Source organism: Lontra canadensis, unplaced genomic scaffold (genome assembly GCF_010015895.1).
Source record: "Lontra canadensis isolate GAN:19392208 unplaced genomic scaffold, GSC_riverotter_1.0 scaffold26, whole genome shotgun sequence".
In the NCBI taxonomy this organism is placed as follows: domain Eukaryota; kingdom Metazoa; phylum Chordata; class Mammalia; order Carnivora; family Mustelidae; genus Lontra; species Lontra canadensis.
The window spans coordinates 3,527,054-3,534,462 of NW_022631020.1; the positions used below are offsets into that span (position 1 = coordinate 3,527,054).

At 46.4% G+C, this 7,409-nt stretch overlaps 1 non-coding gene across 1 annotated transcript; it reads right to left on the reverse strand.

Moving 5' to 3' along the window:
- Nucleotides 1–1,427: 1,427 nt before the first annotated feature.
- Nucleotides 1,428–1,534, reverse strand: LOC116871559. The gene has a single exon (XR_004383430.1). It is a non-coding gene; the product is annotated as a U6 spliceosomal RNA (small nuclear RNA).
- Between the last annotated feature and the right edge of the window lie 5,875 nt (nt 1,535–7,409).

Sequence of the window (7,409 nt, forward strand, 5' to 3'; positions counted from 1 at the left end):
CAAGAGTCGCTGCCTTTGTGCCATCCTAAATTCCGTCATGCTTTGTTGTCCAGAATGCAAGTGCACTGTGTCTCATGACTTTGCTGGCACTGAACTACTTTAATGATCTTAGCATAGGTTTTTGCCTTTCTACGCTGAGGTGCCAACGCACTTTTAGTCCTTCTGTGTTGTGTTATCTTTAATCACATTTGTTCCTTCAGCCCTTTGAATTTCTTCACAGAAATTTCTTTCAGACAGACCCTGTGTCTGTCTGTCTATGTGATGTAAAGGATTCCTATTTCCCCTAAATTTCCTTCCAGATTACTGACGTGTGTGGTCATTGGTTTCGGATGGAGGCTTGGCCCCACAGAGCAAGGCTGGCTTCTTAGGTCAATGAATAGGTTCCATTGTTCTGGAGGAAAGACTGTTTAACTTGAAATTATCTCCCTTGTACAGAAAAATAGTCAGGTAACCGGAGTCTCTGAACTCTGTAATTGTATAGCAAATAGGCCAGTCTTACGCATGATTTATGTAACCTTGAACGCTCAGTTTAGAACCACACGGATTGTTATGGAAGTTGTAGGCCCATGTCTCAGGAATAAAATTTAACAAGACTTTTTCTCTTTTGAGTGGCTCCGAGTCTCTGCTGTGGAGGAAGGAGGAAGGGCGGGGTCTGGATGGGGAGGCACCAGACTCTAGAACATTACAGACCCAGCCCTTGCGAAACTGGCCAGTATCAGGTGGCATGGTCGGGATTGTGAGGCTACGTCGTCGATGCCTGTGGCTTTTACTCTGTGATCTGGGTCTAGGCCTCTTTGGGGGAGGACAACTTCACTTCGAGAAGTCTTCCTTCAAAATCTCTGTACAGTGGCTGCCCCAGCCTCGAATGTAGCCCCAGAGGCAGAGGTTCAGGCCTCCCTCCTTCTCAGGGCAGAACCCGTTTTAAGTGACTTGGTGACACAGGCTCCCCAGAACCCAAATCTCTCTAATTCTCCACTTTGTGGACAGGCTACCGAGCTCCAGCTTCCCCTCAGCAGCTGGGGAACGGCAGGGCCGGCCCAGAAGGCAGGAAGAGGCGGCTGGAAGGCAGGGCTGAGCAGAAATGGGCCCTGTTCCCCGTCACCTCAACCTTGGTTGCCGGATTTATTTTTTCTTTAGTGCCCGAGGTTCTTGGTCACGCCGCTTCGAAGAAGGAAGGGGTGTAGACTAGACAGAGACGTGGGCAGCAAAGCCAAGTTTATTGAGCGATAGTACAAAGCTCCCCGAGAGGGTAGGGTGGTCACTGGAGTTTCTAAGTCTAGAAATTTTTGTGGGCTCGTTGGCAGGAGCTGTTTTAATCTGATTAACCCTCCAGGCACCTGTCACCCAAACAAGTTGGTCTATTCACACGGGAAAGGGTGGAGGGCTCCTTCCAGGGTGAGTGCAAAATCCTTTTTTATCCCCCAGAAAAAAATATGAAACGCTTCACAAATTTGCGTGTCATCCTTGCATAGGGGCTGTGCTCGTCTTCTCTGCATTGTTCCAATGTTAGCATCTGTGCCGCCAAAGCGAGCACCTGTCGAGTCCTTTTAAGGGTGGTTTCCTCTTAGGGCGGGCCCTTTGGTCCATGCCCGCCTTTCTTCTGACCAGCCTCCATGACCTTGAGCTTTACTGAGGATTCTGGATGCACATAAGGGAGGCGGTCCAGAGAGGAGAAAGCTCAGAACTATCCCTGCAGACCACTCTGGGGGTGACTGGGGCACATTAGACCCCCAACTTGTAGAGAAACACCCGGACTGTCCCATTAAATTTTACACACTGAGAGTGTGTAAAACAATCTCTGCATTGCGACTTTTTTTTTTTTTAAGATTTTATTTATTTATTTATTTATTTGAGAGAGAGAAAGCACAAACAGGGAGTAGCACGCAGAGGGAGAGGAAGAAGCAGGCTCCCTGCAAAGCAGGGAGCTCCACGCGGGACTCCATCCGAGGACCCTGAGATCATGACCTGAGCTGAAGGCAAATGAGCCACGTAGGCATCCCTAAAAGCAGAAACTTCTGAGTAATGAGGTCTGTCACAAATCCTCTTCCTAGGAAGGGTTCAATCCATGAGGAAGATAGAAAGTGGGCACTAAGTTGGGGCTGTAAACAGACCTTGGGACAGGTTTATCTTCTCTTCCATTGGCTTTCTCCATATATTTACTCTAATGACCTCCTTGAGTGACTTATCACTGGATTTCTGTGCCACACCTATGAACAAATTATTTCTCTCCTGTTAATCTATCTTTTATCAGTTGAAATTTTGAGGCCCCAGCTGGAGAACCTAGAAGTGCAGAAGAAAAAGGATTCTTTTTCTTCCCTATGTGATAAAATATACATAACATAAAATTTATCCTTTTTAACCACTTTTAAGTGTACTGTCCTGTGGCATTAAGCTCATTCACATTGTGGTGCACCCACCACCATCATGGGTCTCCAGAACTTTCTCATCTTCCCCAGCAGTAACTCTGTCCCCATTTCACAGTAACTCCTCGTCTCCTGTCACTTCTCCCTAACGCCACGGTCCCGCAGCTGTGGCAACCACCATTCTAATTTCTGTCTGTGTGAATCTGACTTCTCTAGGTACCTCATCTGACTGAAATCACCGTATCTGTCTTTGTGCCTCCAACATTTCTGGCCACCCATGTATGGGTTTACTCCCCACGCCAACCAATTTTCTGATGGTCTGGACACCAGCTGGGTGCCCTACAACTTTACTCTATTCTGACACTATCTACCTGGAATTAGTCCCAGACCCCACAGGTTAAGGGCTCAGGCCCACCAGACTGACCCCCCCACCAGCCCCACTTCAGAAGCCAATGGAGAGTCCTGGTTGTCAGTGGGCTTTCTGACCCACTGACTGTAAATCGGGGTTCCCAGAACCCCTTCCTTGGGTTTGGTAATCTTCTAGAGTGGCTGACAGAATAGAGAAAGACAGTTCAGTAACCAAAATATCCGTTTCTTACAAAAAGGAAACAACTAGGAGCATCCGGGTGGCTCAGTTGGTTAAGTGGCTGCCTTCGGCTCAGGTCATGATCCCGGGGTCCTGGGGTTGAGCACCTGCCCCTCATCCCCATCAGGCTCCTTGCTCAGCGAGGAACCTACTTCTTCCTCTGCCCCTCCCCTGGCTCGTGCTCTCTCTCTAATAAATAAATAAAATCTTAAAAAAGAAAAAAAAGGAGACAGCTCAGGAGCAGCCAGGTGGGAGAGATAGGCAGAGAAAGGTTTGGAGGAAGGACCATGGAACAGCCAAGCCCTCTCCAGGTGCGCTACCTGGTCAGCTCGTCCACATGTCCACCCACCCAGAGGCTCCCCAAACTCCTTCAGGTAGGGCTTTTTTTTTTTTTTTTATTGCTGTTGTTGTTTTTTATGGAGGCTTAATTCATAGGCATGATTGATTAAGTCACTGGCCATTGGTGGTGGAACTCAACCTCCAGCCCCTGTCACATCCGCCAGGTGGTGGGTGGGAGCGAAAGCACCAACCCTTTAACCAGTGTTTGGTTTCCCTGACAACCAGCCCCCATCCTTAGGGGCTTTCCAAAAGCCACCTCATTAACATGCACTCAGGTGTGATGGAAAGGGACTTGCTAGGAAAACAACTCCAAAAGGACTGATTAGGGGCACCTGGGGGGCTCAGTCAGTTAAGCAGCTGCCCTTGGCTTGGGTCTTATGGAGCCCCACCTTGGGCTCCTTGCTCAGTGTGGAGCCTGCTTCTCCCTTTGCCTTCGGCTCCCTGTGCGTGCTTGTGCTTGTCCTCCTGACCTCGAATAAATAAATAAAGTCTTTTTTTTTTTAAGTTTTTTAAATTTACTTGACAGAAAGTGTGAGGGAGCATAAACAGGAGGAACAACAGAGGGAAAGGGAGAAGCAGGCTCCCCACCAAGGAGGGAGCCTGAGGTGGGGCTCGATCCTACGACCCTGGGATCATGACTTGAGCCGAAGGCAGAGGCTTAACCAACTGAGCCACTCAGGCGCCCCCCAAATAGATATTTCTAATTATAAATCATAGTACCACAGACTTCAAGGCTCATCCATGTTGTTGCACGTGTCAGGATCTCCTTCCTTTTTAAGGCTGAATAATAGTCTATTGTATGTTTACACCACACTTGGTTACATTGCTGAGTGCATTTATTTTCTTCATCTAAATCTTGACTTATATTCAGATGGGTTTTACAGAGCTTATTTTTTTAAAGGCTGAAAATTGAACCAACAGCGTTCTTTTCCCCTTATCTCCCGAAGGTTCGTTTACATTTTACATGTAAATAGAGTAGTAAGTATATATATTCAGCAAATGCTGCTGTTAGGTAGGTCAATAAAAGCTATTGTTTTCATTTAAGTGTGACAGAAGTATCTAATTCTGACCAAGAATTTATTCTGCTATAGGTAATTATGCGGTGTGTGTGCCGTTTTTAGCCCTTGAAGTTTAGATATACTTTACGTGTGTGTTCTTGGGTTGGGCAATTTCATGCATGTATGTATGTATGTATGTCAGAGAGAGAGAGAGCGCGCGTGCGCACACAAGCGGGGGGGGGGGCAGAGGGAGAGGAAGAAGCAGGCTCCTCGCCAAGCAGGGAGCCCCACGCAGGACTGGATCCCAGGACCCTGAGATCATGACGTGAGCCGAAGGCGGATGCTCAACCAGCTGAGCACCCAGGCACCCCTGAGCTCTTTGAAATTTATGTGAGATCTGTTTTGGGTTTTTTTTCCACAGACAGTATTTGTTTGCTCTTTGGTCCGAACCCCTTTTGCAATCAGATTGTTCCTGCTGGAACTGTGCCGGTTTGAACTGTGTTGGCCTTTGATTCAACTCTTTTTGTGGGATCAGACAGTGCTTTTGGGGTGGTGCTAGCCTTTTGCTTCACTCTTGTTAGGGGCTGGACTATTTGTACTGGGTCAGTATAGGACTTTGGTCTGATTCCTTCTGGAGCCAGGCTGTTGCTGTTGAAATTGTGCTATATAAGAATGTTCCTCCTTACTCTAGAGAAAAGCCTCTAAGAGATGGGATCCCAGTTGTCAAAATACTTGGAGCTCACCCCAGAATCTGTTGGTTTTATATTTAAAAACTATGTCCATCCACATGCACATTTGTAACTAAATAGACTGACTTAACGAGAAATAAATTAGAACTTCAAAGGTCAGGATGGGAAAATTTTTGATCTTGAACTTGTTTTACTCTAAATTGGAATGCTGCAACTTCTAGGGGGAAAGGCTGGGATGCTTATTTTATTTTATATTTTATTTTATTTATTTGACACACAGAGAGACATAGTGAGAGAGAGAACACCAAGGGAGCGACAGGCAGAAGGAGAGGAAGAAGCAGGCCCTCCTCTGAGCAAGGAGACAGATTTGGGGCTGGATCCCAGGAACCCAGGATCATAACCTGAGCCAAAGGCAGCCGCTCAACCAACTGAGCCACCCAGGTACCCCTGGGATGCCTATTTTAAATGGTGCTTTGGGACTTCCAAATGTTTTCAGGATTCTAAATTTGTCTCTTTGAAAGAAAAAAAAAAAAGCCTTCGCAAACATTATTGCTAAGTTAACGGAGACACACAATTGAAAGGAGTCAAACTGTCCTCTGAGGCCTCTGCTCCCTCCCCCCACCATTCCTCTGCAGACTTTGTGCTAGGCCTGCTCCTGCAATTTTCCTCTGTTCTCTCTTCTGAAGTTCCATTTGCCTCTGTACCTCTCCCCTTCATCCCCCTCTCCTTTGTCTATATATTTTTTTAAAGATTGTATTTATTTATTTGTCAGAGAGAGAGGGGGCACCAGCCGGGGGAATGGCAGGCTCCCCACTGAGCAAGGAGCCCAATGCAGGGACCCCGGGACCCCGGGATCATGACCTGAGCTGAGGTCAGACACTTAACTAACTGAGCCCACAAGGCATCCTTTCCTTTGCCTATTGAAACCTGCCTCTTTGAAGTTAAGCTTTCTGAGGATCTAACTAAACCCCATATTTGTTATGTTCCCTGGACTAAGACCAAATTAGGAGCCCCTAGTTGGAGAGTTTCCTAAAGTGACTGAGGGCCCTCGTAAGTTTGCTGAAGAATTTAGCGTACTTGTTCAAATTTAGCAACTGGTTTCTCAAGATTCGTATCAATTTGCTCACATGCTTGTTGGTGAGGGTCGGGCCAAACACTGGATAAAACTAATCCAATGAGAAGATCCTGAAAGGGGTTTAGAGACACAGACACCTAACTTTTGGCAAGATGCTAGAACACTTGCTGGAAATACCCAGTGAGCAATTACAGTAGTTTTTCCAAGCCTGTTGCTTTGAAGAAAATTCAGGCTGGAACACAGAAGCCTGATGAACCCATTCTTAACAATTACAATCAACTCCAAATCGTCTTTTAACAAAGTTCTGATCTTAGGGCGCCTGGGTGTCTGACTCTCCGTTTGGCTCAGGTCATGATCTCAGGGTTGTGGGATTGAGTCCCACACCCCTGGAGTGGGGTCTGTTTGGGATTCTCTCTTGCCTCCCCCCTGCTCCTCCCTCTGCTAGCCTGCAGTCTCTCTTTGTCTCTCTCTCTCTCTCTCTCAATAAATAAATAAATAAAATCTAAAACAAAACAAAAAACCCCAGAAAGCTCTGTTCTTCTTTTGAGAAGGAGGCAGCATTTAACTCTGTTTATTAATAAGCTAAACCCAGTTCTTTCTCCTTTAGTTAGAAGGAGCAGGATGGGAATGGGAAACTGTTCACTTCACATGTAGTTAATTTGGCAAACCAACTCCCTCGCATCCAAATGAAGGGAACCATCTAGTTTCTGCCGTTACTGGAAAGATCCAGGGCATTGGAAAAAAAAGATTGTTACAAATTTTAGCACCCCGACACCTTCAGCTTTCTAGTTTGTCTAGGTCCTCCTAATTTCCAGTGTCAGGGTATCTGAGGAGCTACAGAGCCTTTTCCCAATCCTCGCCTCTTACCGGGCCCCAAGAATCCCCTCCAGATTAGGACTAGATGCTCTAGCTACACTCTCAGTGTCTGACTCCACTCTCATAGAGCTACCCCTTCTTTCAGTTCTCAAACAGCTCCCATGTGGGGGCCCAAACCTCAGCAGATTTCTGTCTGAACCTATTCCCTTTTGTGGGGGCCCTTTGAGGGCTACACTCTCTTATCCTTGTAGTTCCTCTGCCTCTATTCATTTATTGGGCCAAGATTTCTTAGAAAAGAATCATGCTAGAATTTTCTTTCTCCCCAAAAGGGGAATAATGTTAAAATTTGACCATAATTATCAAAATAGCCAACTAGGTAAATTAAATGGCCCCTTGACATCTTTTATTTGTTCCATGGTTTTTTTTTTTAAGATTTTATTATTTAGTTATTTCACAGAGAGAGAGATCACAAGTAGACAGAGAGACAGTCAGAGAGAGAGGGGGAAGCAGGCTCCCTGCTGAGCAGAGAGTCCGATGTGGGGC